At 48.6% G+C, this 16271-nt stretch overlaps 1 protein-coding gene across 5 annotated transcripts in view; it reads left to right on the plus strand.

Annotated features, from left to right (window-relative positions):
• PSPC1 (paraspeckle component 1) overlaps positions 1 to 16271 on the plus strand; it is a 123761-nt gene that overhangs the window by 91786 nt on the left and 15704 nt on the right. For 2 of the 5 annotated variants that reach the window (XR_007772197.1, XR_007772200.1), the window contains one exon: positions 2176 to 5097. The exons of 2 other annotated variants lie outside the window; for them this stretch is intronic. The gene's annotated coding sequence lies outside the window, so the exon portion shown is untranslated. The remainder of the gene's footprint in view (positions 1 to 2175; positions 5098 to 16271) is intronic. One more of the 5 variants, XR_007772198.1, reaches the window with a different exon arrangement.

The following is a 16271-nucleotide window of genomic DNA, read 5'->3' on the forward strand; positions in this document are numbered from 1 at the left end:
CCCAGCACATTTGTTTTAAGAACACTTCACAGCAGATTTGACACAACGCAAAGAAGGTACCGAAGTGAGATTTTTAAAAATAGCTACAGCACTTGACCCAAGGTTTAAGAATCTGAAGTACCATCCAAAGTCTGAGAGGGACGAGGTGTGGAGTATGCTTTCAGAAGTCTTTAAAGAGTAGCACTCTGCTGCAGAAACTGCAGAACCCAATCACCAAAAAAGAAAATCAACTTTCTGCTAGTGCCATCTGACTCAGACGATGAAAATGAACATGCGTCAGTCTGCACTGCTTTGGATCGTTATCAAGCAGAACCCATCATCTGCATGAAAGTATGTCCTCTGGAATGGTGGTTGAATTATGAAGGTAAATATGAATCTTTAATGCCTCTGGCATGTAAATATCTTGCAATGCCAGATACACCAGTGCCATGCTCACACCTGTTCTCACTCTCAGGTGACATTGTAAACAAGCAACAGGCAGCATTATCTCCTGCAAATTGTACCTGACCTTGTTTGTCTGAGTGATTGGCTGACCAATAAGTAGGACTGATTGGACTTGTACGCTCTAAAGTTTTACATTTTTATTTTTGAATGCAGTTTTTTGTACATAATTCTACATTTGTTAGTTCAACTTTCATGATAAAGAGATTGCACTACAGTACTTGTATGAAGTGAATTGAAAAATATTTTTTTTACAGTGCAAGTATTTGTAATAAAAAATAAATATAAAATGAGTACTGTACACTTGTATTCTTTGTTGTAATTGAAATTAATATATTTGAAAATGTAGTAAACATCCAAAAATATTTAAAATAAATGGTATTCTATTGTTTAACAGTGCGATTAATCATGATTGGTTTTTTTTTCATCGCTTGACAGCCCTAGTAAAAAACAAATGGGAAATTTAATAGGACATGAGATTCGACCTGAGGAGTTGAAAGTTAAAAAAGAATCTGAAGAGATACTCAATGAGAGGAAGAATGCCTGGAAAATAGTAATAGTGAAATGACAATGGCTACGTTTTAGTTATGGGTATTTTTAATAAAGTCATGGACAGGTCACAGTCAACAAAAATTCATGGCCCATGACCTCGACTGCCCTCTACTAAAACTTGGGCCGGGGGGCTGTGGGTGCTCTGGGGGGAGGGGGGACAGGGGAGCAATCTAGAGGCACCACGGGTGCTGGGATGGGAGTGGGGGGAGATTGGTGGGGCTGGTAGGCTCTCTACCCAGCTCCGACTGACATGTCTTTGGAGCTCCTAGGGGGAGGAGCCACCAGGGGAGGCTCATAGACTCATAGGTCATATGATCATCTAGTCCGACCTCCTGCACAAGGCAGGCCACAGAACCCTACCCATCCACTTTTATAACAACCCCTAACCCAGGACTGAGTTATTGAAATCCTCAAAATTGGTTTGAAGACCTCAAGCTGCAGAGAATCCACCAGCAAGCGACCCATGCCCCACGCTGCAGGGGAAGGCGAAAAACCTCCAGGGCCCCTGCCAATCCGCCCTGGAGGAAAATTCCTTCCCGACCCCAAATATGGCGATCAGCTAAACCCTGAGCATGTGGGCAAGACTCACCAGCCAGCACTCAAGAAGGAATTCTCTGCAGTAACTCAGTTCCCATCCCATCCAACATCTCCCCGCAGACCATTGAGCAGACTTATCTGGTGATAATCCAAGATCAATTGCCCAAATTAAACTATCCTATCATAACATCCCCTCCATACACTTATCAAGCTTAGTCTTAAAGCTCTGCAGCTGCCCTGTTTGTGTTTTTTTCCTCATCATCCTTTTTAAGACCCTTGGTCTGAAAACTGCTCTGGGACAATACTCAGATCTAAGCCAGTTCTAATTAATTTTTCAAGGTGAAATTAAATGTTTTGGTACTTCCTTCCACTACTGCAAGTCAATTAAAGGAAGACTTTGTAGAAAAATAGTATCTTCAAAATAATGATTGGCATCCTCTGCAGCTCAATTCACAGAGCAGAAATGATCATCATGCTTAAGGCCTATTCTGTTTTGCTTCTGAACAGCTGCTACATATTAAAATAGTACTGCAATGATGGTGAAGAGTGAGGAAATTGTAAGTTATTTGTAAAATGATGGAGAGCAGCCAGATAGTGACCATTCACCTGGAGAGGTTTATACTTAAAATATGTATTATTTTACAGGTTGGAAAAAAGCAGTGAAGTCAATTTCATCTTCACCTTGAGAAGTACTGTGCAGAGCATTGAGCAACAAACATACTGTTCTCTCAGTGTGAAGGAGATAGAGCTGAAGCATGTCTGTCACTATCAGCATCCTCCACATACACAAAAAAAAAGCCAGTTTTTTTCAAATGAAACATTAGTGCTGAGTCAGCAATGATTTATAACTTTTGATTTATGATGTGGGGGCTATAAGCATGGAAAGTTCTGTTAGATCTCTGTTCATAGTATTGATAACCGGGTTTTCAAGTTTGTAGACATTATAACCCAAGGCAGGTTTAAGTTCTTATATGACTGAACTGCATTTATGGGGTTTCTCCAAGATAGAGAAATAACTGAGTTAAATGACACCATCAGTTCTTATAATCAGGAGAAGGCTGGGAGTTACGTGTGGTAAAATTAATGGAAATTGCAGCAAAATCAGCAAACTTGACACCTGCTGATATACAAAGTCTGGAATAAATTGTTACATGCTAATCTCAAAGTAGCACCCTGTAACCCCCATATTCATCATTTGTATGTCGTGATATTTCATAAAAAGCATGCCATGTAACATACCATATCTGCTGAAACTCATTGTTCTGTCAAACTCTGTGCATCGCTATTGTGTATGAAGTTATGAGATTTTGCTGTATGGTTGTGGTTGAAACATGTTGAGAGTTTGGGACTCGTCCAGTGGCTGAGGGTGGTGACCCATGCCCAAAGGGGTGTTAAAACTACAGTTGATCAAGATGGTAAACAAGAAATCTACAATTCAATAAGAGACAGTTACACAAGAACCACACAGTTAGGATTGTTCTACTCTCTGACTCAGCAAGGCATGCCTGGGCCAGTTTCTTTCCAGGGACGTGGACTAAGAGTATAAAATAAGGGACAATGATATCATGAGATGACATCTCTCCTCCCCAACATATGCTGAAGGCAACAAGAATCCTGGGAAGACAAAGTCTGAGAAGGAAACTCAGACTGTATTAAGAACTGCAACCTACCTGCAACATCCAGTGGGGTGAGAAAAGCAGATTCAGCTCTTTCTTAGGCTTTGTCTACACTACTACTTTTGTTTATCAGGAGTGTGAAAAAGACCGAACCCTGGCAGACATTGCTAATATGGCTCAATAGGGGTGGCTTAATTATGCTGGCAGGAGAGCTCTCTCGTGCTGGGAAAGAGCAGCTACAGGGGAGACTTTACAGCGGCACATCTGTACCACTGTAAAGTCTGTAGTGTAGATATAGTCTTAGTGTAAAAGTTTAGCATTTAAAATGTGTTCACTTTTTCTCAACTTATGTCTGCCACCTAAAAAAACCTATTTTCTGTAGTCAGTAAACTTGTTTTACCCTTACCAGCAAGTTTGTCTAAAGTACTGGGGGAATCTGCTCAGATTACAAAGGGTGCTGCATGTTCCCTTTCCTTTGATGAAGTGGATGCTAATTAATAAACTTGAACTATTCAAGAGAAGGTCTTGGGCAGTGTAAAATGATATATTACTGGGGTGTAAGGCTTGGGGTTGGGCAAGATTTGTTAATGTTTCCCTATGTATGGTTCATGATTGGCTGGGAGAGTGTTCATGCCACTTAGATTGGTTTGCCTCTGCATGCTGCTGGCTGAGTGATAACAGTCCCTGGAGAGAGCTTCTGCTTGTCACTGACAAAACATTGTGAGAGAGAGCCCAAGTTGGAGAGTTAAAGGGACATAGCTGTCCCACAGTTCCTGTTTGCAGCCTGTTGATCCTGTCACAATGTACAGTTAGGTGGTTAGGTTGTCATATGATGGCTTTTGGAAATTGATGTATGTAAAATGTTTCAGGCGTTTATTAGATGAATTCAGAAAGCTTCAATATTTAGTATATTGAAGAGTTGGGTTAGGTAAATGTAGTCCTAAAGGGGAAAGTTTCCATAGCATGGAATTTGCAGTTGCCTTATCCTTTTACTGTAAAGAATTTATAAAAACACCAACTCTAGTCACAGGCTCATTGCAAGTTAGACCAAATATAAAAGTAAAGTTGCTACCTATTGCTATTCCCACTTATGTTTGGGGGAGGGGAGGAGAATGAATAGATGGTGATGGAATTTTCTGACCTGCAACTGCTAAAAATAGTCAAATAGTTACTCTGGCCATATTAGCAATCTGCTCCAGCAAAAGACAAAACTACAGATGTCATCAACTTTGAGTGAGCTGTCATTCTGATAAACGTTTCATACTTTCACATTAGAAACTATTTTACATTGTTTAATGTGTTAAATTTGTAAATGTCAGCTAGTTTAACTTGACTAAGAGTAGGTAATATCGCTTAACACAAATCAAACAAGAGACCACTCCTATGGACAAAGGGCAGAGGCTACGTGTCTTCTCTTCCCCCTTTCCATGAAAGATGGCTCCAGTGTGGCTTCCTCTGCATCACTGGAAAATGAACTCTGCTCCTCCAGGCTATGATTATGCTACAAGGAGTATTATTGCCCCAGCTCACCTGCATGTATTTAAGTGATTATAAAAAGCAATGTAGCACAAGCAGTAGCAGAGGCAGCACAGGAGAACTGGGCCAAGTACATATGTACAAGTGCTACCAAGACTCCACTGCTATTTATCCTTGCATTACCTTACTGAGAGCTGTTGTGAATATCTGTACAGCAACCGGGGAATCACAGCTCCCACTGTAGATGTAGCCTAACTATGGGAAAATTTTCTTACTCTCACTTCTACAGGATGAAGAGATATAGTAACACGCCTGAACTGCATTTCATAGCTTCAGATGATTTATCTATAGCATTTAAACTTTATTAAATCCATGCAGAGATCAGAACACTTACAGTAAGGGAAAAGAAAGCCAGTTCAAAGACTGCAGGATCCTCACTCTCGCAAAGACAGCTGATTTACAACTCTGGTTAAAGGTATCACAGTAATCTCACCAATAATTAAATGAAGTGTTTGATCTGAGCTGTTTTCCATCAACCGGGTTGACTGGCTTTAATTAGTTCTATCCTTTCAATTGAATGCCATGTCAGTTTTCCATTGTTTTGCCCAGGTTTGATGTTAGATTAACCAACTGAGTTCGTCAGCTCATCACACTTGTCCTTTTTGAATCTTGAAATAACAATTGCAGTTTTCTGTATTACCTTACAGGCCAAGTTGGTAATGCAGTCACTTTCCTAAAGAAGGAAATAACTTACTTAATTCTTGTTTGAGTGCTGATCCAGCTGTGTAGTGCACTTCTGGGTATGCATGTGCTCTGTGCAACTGAGATGAGAGGTTTGGAGCAAGTAGTATCCATTGGTCAACTTACAGTTGCTCATATGCTCCAACCAAAGGACATAACACCTGGTATGGATTAACCCCTCTTCACTTCCAGCTCAGAGAGAATTCTGGGTGCAGTAGAAGGTGTCTGTTTTCAATAATGTAGAAACTATTTCCAATAGAGGAGGTTGTAAAAACTAGAAAATCTCCTGCCCTGTCCCTTTTCAGTCAGTGACAAAAACAAGTAAGGGCCTTTAGTGACTTGGCAAGGCTTGGATTGTCACCAACCCCAATGGACATGTTTCACTTCCTGGGCCTACCATCCCAATGCTCTTAGATTATCTGAAGTCTTCAGAGCTTTCTCAGCTCCAGCAAAGTGCACGTAGCTGCTATCAGCGCTTTGCAACCTCCTGTGGAGGGACATTCAGTTTTCACTCACCCTTTGACTCCCTGATACTGGAAGGGCCTTATATGCAGCCTGTTGCTCCTTGGACCTCAACCTTGTCCTTACCGCATTGATGAACTCAGCCTTTGAACCTCTGGCCTCCTGTTCCCTCTCACTTTCCTCATCACTATTACCTCTGCAGGAACAGTTGGCAAACTGATAGTAAATCTCCCTTTCTCCACATTCCATCAGGACAAAGTCTCACTGAACTGGCATCCCAGATTTCTACTGACAATGGTTTCTTGCTTCTACCTCCACCAATCCATAGATCTGTTTACCTTCTTTCCCAAATGCCACACTTCAAAGGAAGAACAGCAGCTTTACTCTTTCAACATACAAAGCCCTCACTGAAGAAAACAGGTTGGTGTCCAAGACATCACTTTGGACACCAGGGATGCAGCTAGAGCCATGCGGCTTCATTGTTTGGAGTTCTGCAAGGAGATCCAGAGTATTCTTGAGTGATTTCCTCTTTGATGAATTTAATCTCTTCAATGAGAATAAAGTCACTACACACACTCCTCTCTCTAGGCATTTACAACCAGCCCCAAAGAAAAACAGCTACAAGCAAACAGACATACCTAGACCTTCCCTCTGCCCAGCATTTTATCTCCATCATGTTTACAAACCACCATCAAATGACAAAGGGTTTTGCAGAAGCTTTGACCTCTACCAGTCCCAGCCAAGAGTTTCTCTTTTGATGGGACACCCAAGGACTGTTTTATTGGAGCCATGCTGTGTTGTCCCTCATCTTGTTGGGTGCCTTAATCACTTTACACACTCAACAACAGGGTGACGACGCCAACAGACGAGTACTAGAGATCATCATCTCTGGCTACACAACTGAGTTTCTCACCTCCCCACCACAAACTCCCTTCCTGGCCCCCTCTCAAGAAGAGATCCTTCATCAGGAGGATAATTCTACTCCAGAGAGGGACCCTAGACCACATATCACCCCATCCAAAGGGGTTCTACTCCCCATATGTCACAGTTCCTAAGAAAAATGGAGGATGGAGACTAGTCCTCAATCTATTCAACTAAATGGATTTATTTGCAAGATTTTCATGATAACACTGCCATCAGTAATTCCCTCCCTGGAGCAGAACACAGGGGTCACAACCCTTGACATGAAATGTTTACTTTCATATGGATATTCACCACTCCCACAAAAAGTTTCACAGATTCATGGTAGGACAAGAGCGCAGTCAGTTCAGAGTATTCCAAGTCAGGCTGGTAAGAGTACCCATGGTCTTCATGAAAGTCTTCTCTGTGGCGGTAGCCCAGATGAGATGCAATAGCTACCGGTCTTCCTGTATGTGGATGCCTGGCTAGGAACAGGCAAATCAAGCCAAGAGGGCCAGTCAGCAACCATATTTGTACTGCATCTTCTGATATCATTTGGAGGTCTGTGTAAACAAAGAAAGTCCACTTTGACTCCTACAAGGACTACAGATTTCATAGGAGCAGCTTCCAGAAAAAACTTACCTCTCTCTAGACAGATTTCAGTTTTTTGGCAGCCTGATAGAATCAATTCACCCTCAGATCTCACGGCATACTCAGTGTCTGAGATCCTTCAGAACTCAAGAGTTCTAAAGGAATTCAAATGTGAAATTGCAGAACTACTAACTGTAGTATGTAACCTATCATTTAAATCAGCTTCTGTACCAAATGACTGGAGAATAGCTAATGTGAGGCCAATTTTTTAAAAAGCCTCCAGAGGTGATTCCACCAATTACAGGCTGGTAAACCTAACTTCAGTACCAGGCAAATTTGGTTGAAACTATAGTAAAGAACAGAATTATCAGACACATAGATGAACATGTATCAGAGGGGTAGCCATGTTAGTCTGGATCTGTAAAAGCAGCAGAGAGTCCTGTGGCACCTTATAGACTAACAGACGTATTGGAGCATGAGCTTTCGTGGGTGAATACCCACTTTGTTGGATGCATCCAACGACGTGGGTATTCACCCACGAAAGCTCATGCTCCAATATGTCTGTTAGTCTATAAGGTGCCCCAGGACTCTCTGCTGCTTTTACAGATGAATGTGATTTGTTGAGGAAGAGAGAACCTGGTTTTTATAAAGGGAAATCATGCCTGACCAATGTACTAGAATTCTTTGAGGGGGTCAAAAGCATATAGACAAAGGGGAATCCAGTGGATATAGTGTGCTTAGATTTCCAGGATGCCTTTGACAAGGTCCCTCACCAAAGGCTCTTAAGCAAAGTAAACTGTCATGGGATAAGAGGGAAGGTCCTCACTCATGGATCGGTAACTGGTTAAAAGATAGGAAACAAAGGGTAGGAATAAATGGTCAGTTTGGAGAGAGATAAATAGTGGTGTCCCCATGGGACCAGTACTATTCAATATATTCATAAATGATTAGGAAAAAAGGATAAACAGGTGGCAAAAATTGCAGATGATACAAAACTACTCAAGATAGTTAAGTCCAAAGCAGACTGAAGAGTTACAAAGGGATCTCACAAAACTGGCTGACTGGACTACAGTATGGCACATGAAACTCAATGCAAAGTAATGCACATTGGGAAAAAATCTCAGCTATACATATAAAATAATGGGGTCTAAATTAGCTATTACCCACTCAAGAAAAAGATCTTGGAGTCATTGTGGATAGTTCTCTGAAAACATCCACTCAGTGCACAGTGGCAGTCAAAAAAGCTAACAATGTTGGGAATCATTAGGACAGCAATAGGTAGTAAGACAGAAAATATCATATTGCCTCTATATAAATCTATGGTGCACCGACATCTTCAATACTGCATGCACATGTGGTCACCGCATCTCAAAAAAGATATATTGGAATTGGAAACAGTACAGAAAAGGGCAACAAAAATAATTAGGGATACAGAACAGCTTCCATATGAGGAGAGATTAATAGAACTTGGACTTTTCAGCCTGGAAAAGAGATGACTAAGGGGGGGATATGATCGAGGTCTATAAAATCATGACGGGTGCACAGCAAGTAAATAAGGAAGTGTTATTTACTCATAACACAAGAATTAGGGGGTCAACAAAGGAAGTATTTTTTCACACAACTTACAGTCAACCTGTAGAATTCCTTGCCAGAGGATGTTGTGAAGGCCAAGACTATAATAGGGTTCAAAAAAGAACTAGATAAGTTAATGGAGGATAGATCCATCAATGACTATTACCCAGGATGGGCAGGAATGGTGTCCCTAGCCTCTGTTTGCCAGAAGCTGGGAATGGGCGATGGGATGGATCACCTGATGATGACCTGTTCCATTCATTTTCTCTGGGGCACCTGGGATTGGCCACTGTCAGAGGACAGAATACTGGGCTGGATGGACCTTTGGTCTGACTCTGGGTTAAGAACAGCCATACTGGAAGTGTTGGATCCAACAGCTGCCACCTGCATCCTCAGATGGTCTGAGACCTATATCTCCTCAGAGGACATTTTTGCTTTCCCTCTCATCAATACTCTCAGCTCTGATTTTATTTGGAGATATAGTTACACTGAAGGAAGAAACCATCACAAAGACACAGGGCCAATCTCTTTTCCCAGCTGCGAACCCTGGTTACCTATCCATTGGTACAGATAGTTATGCCAGTCTGTTGGGAACCAGCCCTTCTTCTTCGAGTGATTGCTCATATCCATTCCAGTTAGGTGTGCGTGCCGCACGTGAACGTTCGTCGGAAACTTTTTACCCTAGCAACTCCAGTGGGCCGGCAGGTCGCCCCCTAGAGTGACGCCGCCATGGCGCCTGATATATACCCCTGCCAGCCCACCCGCTCCTCAGTTCCTTCTTACCGCCGTGTCGGTCGTTGGAACTGTGGAGCGCGGCATAGCTGTCCTCCACGTCCCTAGCTCTCCTTGTTGTAGTGTTTATAGTTGTAGTTAGTAGTTAAGTAGTAATATAGTAAATAGTGTAAATAATACTTGTAAATATTTGTTAGCCGGTTTGGGCCGTAGCCCTTCCTGGCACCCGGCACCGGGCCCATGCCTGGTTCGCCGGGCTTCAACCAATGCGCGGCCTGTAAGAAGCCGATGCCGACCAGCGATCCCCACGACGCGTGCCTAAAGTGCCTGGGGGAATCGCACATCTCAGACAAGTGCCGCATTTGTAAGGCTTTTAAGCTTAGAACAAAGAAGGAGAGACACCAGAGGCTGAGGACTCTCCTTATGGAAGCGGCACTCGACCCAGCAGCTTCACAGACCGTCACCTCTACACCGGCACCGGACCGCGCCGGCACCGGAAAGACTCCCCGGCACCGACCTTCCCCGGCACCGGGTCCCGAAGCAAAGCCCTCGAAGTCTGCAATTCCATCCAGGCAGACTCGAGTGGAGCACCCGGCACCTGCATCTGCCGCGGCGCTACCGACAGGGATCCCGTCGACTCCGGGCCCGGAGGGTCCGTCGAGTCCGGTCCCGCCGAGCTCCCCCATAAGATCTGGGGCTGAGCTATTGGTCCCATTGACGCCGGAGACCTTCGCCTCGGCACGGGACCTAATTGCCCTGACTGAGCCAACTCAGCCTCCACCCCCGGTACCTCCGGTGCGGGTTGTGTCCAGAGGCAAACCGACGATGAGAGCGCCGTCTCAGGACTCACGCTCGCTATCGAGGTCCCGGCACCGTGGTCGCTCCAGATCCCACCGCCGCTCGCAGTCCCGGCACCGCTCCCCTTGGCGGTACTGGCCGCACTCGTGGCACCGGTCGGCCTCCAGGCGGTCCCGGTCTGGTTCCAGTCACCGATACCGGCACCGGGACTCTAGGAGCCGTTCCCGCCGTCGATCAGCTCCCCGGTCGACCTCCCGGCACCGAGCTGGTGGCAGGTCCCGGTCTACCTCCCAGCACCGCGCCAGTGGCAGGTCCTGGTCCCGATCCCGGCACCGAGTCCAAGACAGACCCCGGTCCCGATCCCGGCACCGGTATGACTCCCGGTACCGGTCCCCGGCACCGAGAACATCTTCGGCGCCAGGACGCGGAGATTCTTACCAGCCGTGGTCGGCCCCTCCATGGCCTTCCAGACAGCCGTCGGTGTCGTCGCAGGCGGACAGTGTGTATGCGCTGGGCACAGACAGGCAGGCGGCCCTTTTTCAAGACCCTCCGCAACAGGACCAGGGACCGCAGCAGTGGGGGTTCTGGACACCCTGGGCGTATCACCAAGCCCAGGGCCCCCAACAGCTTCCTCCTAGGCCTGCGACAACGGAGCACAGGACGCCGGAGGCGTCGCTGTCTCGCCCCCCCCGTCCTCCCCGGACGGGGAGGATGGGTCAAAACAGCAAGACCCTGAGCTCCCTCCGGAGTCAGAGGCGAGGCCTCAGACAGACCCCCCGCTGGACACTCTCTTGCCAGGGGTCTCCTCGTCGTCTTCTCCCGATGAGGCTATGGCAGGCACCTCTTCCAATAGCCCTCCTCCACTAGATCTTAGGGCACATCAGGACCTCCTCAGGCGCGTAGCGCAGAACTTAAGCCTGCAAGCTGAGGAGGTCTCCGAGATCGAGGATCCCGTCGTCAGCATCCTCTCCTCTGATGCTCCCACCAGGGTCGCCCTGCCCTTTATTCGGACGATCCAGGCCAACGCCAATACAATCTGGCAATCGCCGGCCTCCATCCCCCCTACTGCACAAGGCGTCGAGAGGAAGTACATGGCCCCCTCCAAGGGCTATGAGTACCTCCATTTTCACCCGACACCGTGCTCCCTCGTGGTGCAGTCGATGAACGAGAGGGAGCGTCATGGACAAGAAGCCCCAGCTCCCAAATCCAAGGAGGCCAGGCGTATGGACCTCCTCGGCCGCAAGGTCTATTCGGCGGGGGCCCTTCAGCTCAGGGTTTCCAACCAGCAAGCCCTTCTTAGCCGCTGCGCCTTTAACTCTTGGGTGGCAGCGGATAAGTTTAAAGAGCTGTTGCCACAGGAGGCGCGTCAAGAATTTGCGGCAATTCTTGACGAGGGCAAGAAGGTCGCAAGAACCTCGTTGCAGGCCTCCTTGGACGCTGCGGACTCGGCTGCTCGTACTCTCGCCTCGGGGGTGACGATGCGCCGCATCTCCTGGCTTCAGGTTTCTGGCCTTCCACCGGAGCTCCAATACACCATCCAGGACCTCCCGTTCGAAGGCCAGGGCCTGTTCTCGGAGAAGACAGACCCCAGACTAAAAAGTCTGAAGGACAGTCGGGTCATTATGCGCTCCCTTGGGATGCACACGCCCGGGACGCAACGCAGACCCTTCCGGCCGCAACAACAGCAACAGCGCCGGCCGTACCCCCAGTTCCGCCAGCGGCAGGACCTCAATAGGCGCTGCGGCAGAAATGGCAGGCGCAGCAGTCGGGGAATCAAGGGGGGCAGAACCAAAGCTCCTCTAAAGCCCCACCTGGACCCAAACCTTCGTTTTGAAGGTGTGCCCGAGGGCGTAGTACCAGTTTCCCCCACGGATCCTTCCCCCCCATTTTCCAACCGCCTTTTGTTTTTCCTCCAGGCGTGGACCCAAATAACATCCGACCGCTGGCTCTTACACACGGTGCAGACGGGATACCGTCTACAGTTTGTCTTTTCCTCCCTCCCGCCCCCCACCCTCATCCCTCTTCAGGGACCCCTCTCACGAGCAATTCCTCCGCCAGGAGGTGCAGACGCTCCTCGACAAAGGAGCCATAGAGGCGGTTCCGGAGAACGAGAAGGGCAAGGGGTTTTATTCCTGCTACTTTCTGATCCCCAAGGCCAAGGGAGGCCTCAGACCCATCCTCGACCTGCGGGAACTCAACAAATATCTGGTGAAGTTGAAGTTCCGCATGGTATCCCTGGAGACCATTATCCCATCTCTGGATCCTGGAGACTGGTATGCCGCCCTCGACATGCAGGACGCTTATTTTCATATCGCCATATGGCCACACCACAGACGTTTCCTTCGGTTCGTGGTCGACCGCCATCACTACCAATTCGCGGTCCTCCCGTTTGGCCTCTCTACAGCCCCGAGGGTATTCACCAAATGCATGGCTGTCGTTGTGGCACATCTTCAACGCACTCGCATTCACGTGTTCCCTTACCTCGACAATTGGCTGATTCGGGGCACGTCAGAGCTGCAGGTCCGCAGGATCACTGGCCTGTTTACTACCTTGGGCCTCATGATCAACGTGGACAAGTCCACTCTGCTCCCCTCGCAGAGGGTAGAGTTCATTGGGGCCGTCCTGGACTCCACCTTGGCCAGGGCCCTTCTACCATTGCCCAGGTTCCAGTCGCTGTCGACCATCGTTCAGCGCTTGCTGGCGGCCCCCCTGACCTCTATAAGGACATGCCTAACCCTGTTAGGCCACATGGCAGCCTGCACGTTTGTGACAGGGTATGCACGGCTCCACATGAGGCTCCTCCAATCTTGGCTCATTGCACAATACCGGCCGGCCAGACAGTCGCTAGACACGCTTGTCACAATCCCCCAGGGGGTGTTGGATTCCCTCGGCTGGTGGCTAGACCAGTCCGTCCTGTGTGCAGGGCTCCCATTTCACCCACCCCAGCCCTCGGTGTCCCTAACAACGGATGCTTCAGATCTCAGCTGGGGGGCCCACCTGGGAACCCTGAGGACACAGGGCCTGTGGTCCCCGCAGGAGGTGGATCTACACATCAACATGCGGGAGTTGAGAGCGGTCCGCCTTGCTTGTCAAACGTTCTGTCACCAGCTTCGAGGTCGTTGTGTCGCGGTATTCACCGACAACACGACGACCATGTACTATATCAACAAGCAGGGCGGCACCAGATCCTCTCCCCTGTGTCACGAGGCGATGCAACTCTGGGACTTTTGTATAGCCCACTCCATTCACCTCACGGCTTCCTTCCTCCCCGGAGTACGGAACACGCTGGCGGACCGCCTGAGCAGACCCTTCCTCTCGCATGAGTGGTCCCTCCACCCGGACGTCGCCCTCTCGATCTTCCAGAGGTGGGGTTGTCCCCGTGTGGACCTCTTCGCGTCCGGGGGAACAGAAAATGCCAGGCGTTCTGCTCCTTTCAGGGTCGGGAACCCGGGTCTATAGCGGACGCCTTCCTTATTCCGTGGACGACCCACTTGTTCTACGTGTTCCCCCCGTTCCCACTGGTCCACAAGGTCCTTCTGAAGGTGCGCAGGGACAGGGCCCGCGTGATTATGGTAGCTCCAGCGTGGCCCAGGCAACATTGGTACCCCATGTTGCTGGACCTGGCCATAGCCCACCCAGTTCCCCTGCCCCTTCACCCGGACCTGATCACCCAGAACCACGGTACTCTCTGTCACCGGACCTCCAGTCGCTGCACCTAGTAGCGTGGCTCCTGCGTGGCTGACCAGATCCGAGTTACGCTACTCTACCCCGGTACGTGAGGTACTCTTCGGCAGCAGGAAGCCTTCCACCAGAGCGACGTACTTGGCCAAGTGGAAGCGTTTCTCCTGTTGGTGCACGGAGAGGGGTTTCCTCCCTATGGAAGTTTCGGTCGCCAATATTTTGGACTATATTTGGTCCCTCAAGCAACAGGGCCTGGCGATATCGTCCCTTCGGGTTCACCTGGCGGCTATCTCCACCTTTCACCCGGGTGGGGATGGCCGCTCCGTTTTCTCTCACCCGACGGTGACTCGATTCCTTAAGGGGCTGGAACGTCTATACCCCAACGTCCTACCCCCTGCCCCTACCTGGGATCTTAACCTGGTTCTGACTCGGCTCATGCGGCCCCCCTTTGAGCCATTAGCGACTTGCTCCCTGCTCTATCTTTCTTGGAAGACTGCCTTTCTAGTAGCCATTACCTCAGCTAGACGGGTGTCGGAACTCCGGGCTCTCACAGTAGATCCCCCGTATACGGTCTTCCATAAAGATAAGGTACAGCTGAGACTGGACCCTGCTTTTCTCCCCAAGGTGGTCTCAGCCTTCCATGTCAACCAGGAGATCTTCCTCCCAGTTTTTTTCCCGAAGCCTCATTCCTCACGCAGGGAGCAACAACTCCACTCGCTTGATGTCCGTCGGGCTCTCGCGTTTTATGTGGAGAGGACCAGACCGTTCCACAAATCCCCCCAGCTTTTCGTGGCAGTAGCGGACCGCATTAAGGGGCTTCCCATTTACTCGCAGAGGTTATCCTCATGGGTAACGTCCTGTATCAGGACCTGCTGTGACTTGGCTTACGTTCCTACGGGCCGTGTGACTGCGCACTCTACCAGGGCGCAGGCGTCGTCACTGGCTTTCCTCGCCCGTGTGCCCATCCAGGAGATCTGTCGGGCAGCGACCTGGTCATCGGTCCACACCTTTGCTTCCCACTACGCCCTGGTTCAGCAGTCCAGAGAGGACGCGGCCTTTGGATCTGCAGTGCTCCATGCCACGACTTCTCACTCTGACCCCACCGCCTAGGTATGGCTTGGGATTCACCTAACTGGAATGGATATGAGCAATCACTCGAAGAAGAAAAGACGGTTACTCACCTTTGTAACTGTTGTTCTTCGAGATGTGTTGCTCGTATCCATTCCACACACCCCCTCCTTCCCCACTGTCGGAGTAGCCGGCAAGAAGGAACTGAGGAGCAGGTGGGCCGGCAAGGGTATATATCAGGCGCCATGGCGGCGCCACTCTAGGGGGCGACCTGCCGGCCCACCGGAGTTGCTAGGGTAAAAAGTTTCCGACGAACGTGCACGCGCAGCGCGCACACCTAACTGGAATGGATATGAGCAGCACATCTCGAAGAACAACAGTTACAAAGGTGAGTAACCGTCTTTTTCATTGGATGAGTCAACAGACCCAGATGAACCTCTACCATTACCTAGGGAGGCAAACCTGGACAGAAGATCCATGAGAGATGGGGCGGACCCCATGACATTGGGAACCCTAAACTCATGGACCTCTCATACTAGCACTACTGTGGCTCCCAGGGGGTCCTTATTCTAGGCACCTTGGCTCTGCATGAATCCTTTGTATCCTGTCTTACCTGACACCAACTTCTATCTGAGTAGGAGGAGGAGAAAGTTGAGCCCGATCTAATGGTTCCAGTGGCTATCTCGTCCTCCCCAGATGAGGTGCTCACCCTGTCTTTACCATCTCTGCCTGATGATCACAGGCTCAAATCAGGTGCTCTTAGAGTGGCATTTGAGTTCCAGATCTAGTTGAAAGAGGTCCTCCAAGAGCTCAGCATTGACTACTGGACATTTTTCAACTCTTGGGTTCTAGCTGAATGGCTCTGCTGGTCAACAAGGCAATTATGGTTCCAGCCAGCATAGTGGGGCACACTTCTGCCTTATGTGCTCCTATTCCAAAAAAGGCTAAGAAGCACTACTTTTTACCATCTAAAGGAGCAGTGTTCTTTCTTGTTCTCACACACAGCACCCAATTTCCTTATGGTACAAGCAGCCAGAGATTGAGGCTCCAACACTCCAAGATGACACCTTCAGACAGGTGTACCAAATGCCTCCAGCTCCTGTG

This window comes from Gopherus flavomarginatus, chromosome 1 (genome assembly GCF_025201925.1).
Source record: "Gopherus flavomarginatus isolate rGopFla2 chromosome 1, rGopFla2.mat.asm, whole genome shotgun sequence".
Taxonomy (NCBI): domain Eukaryota; kingdom Metazoa; phylum Chordata; order Testudines; family Testudinidae; genus Gopherus; species Gopherus flavomarginatus.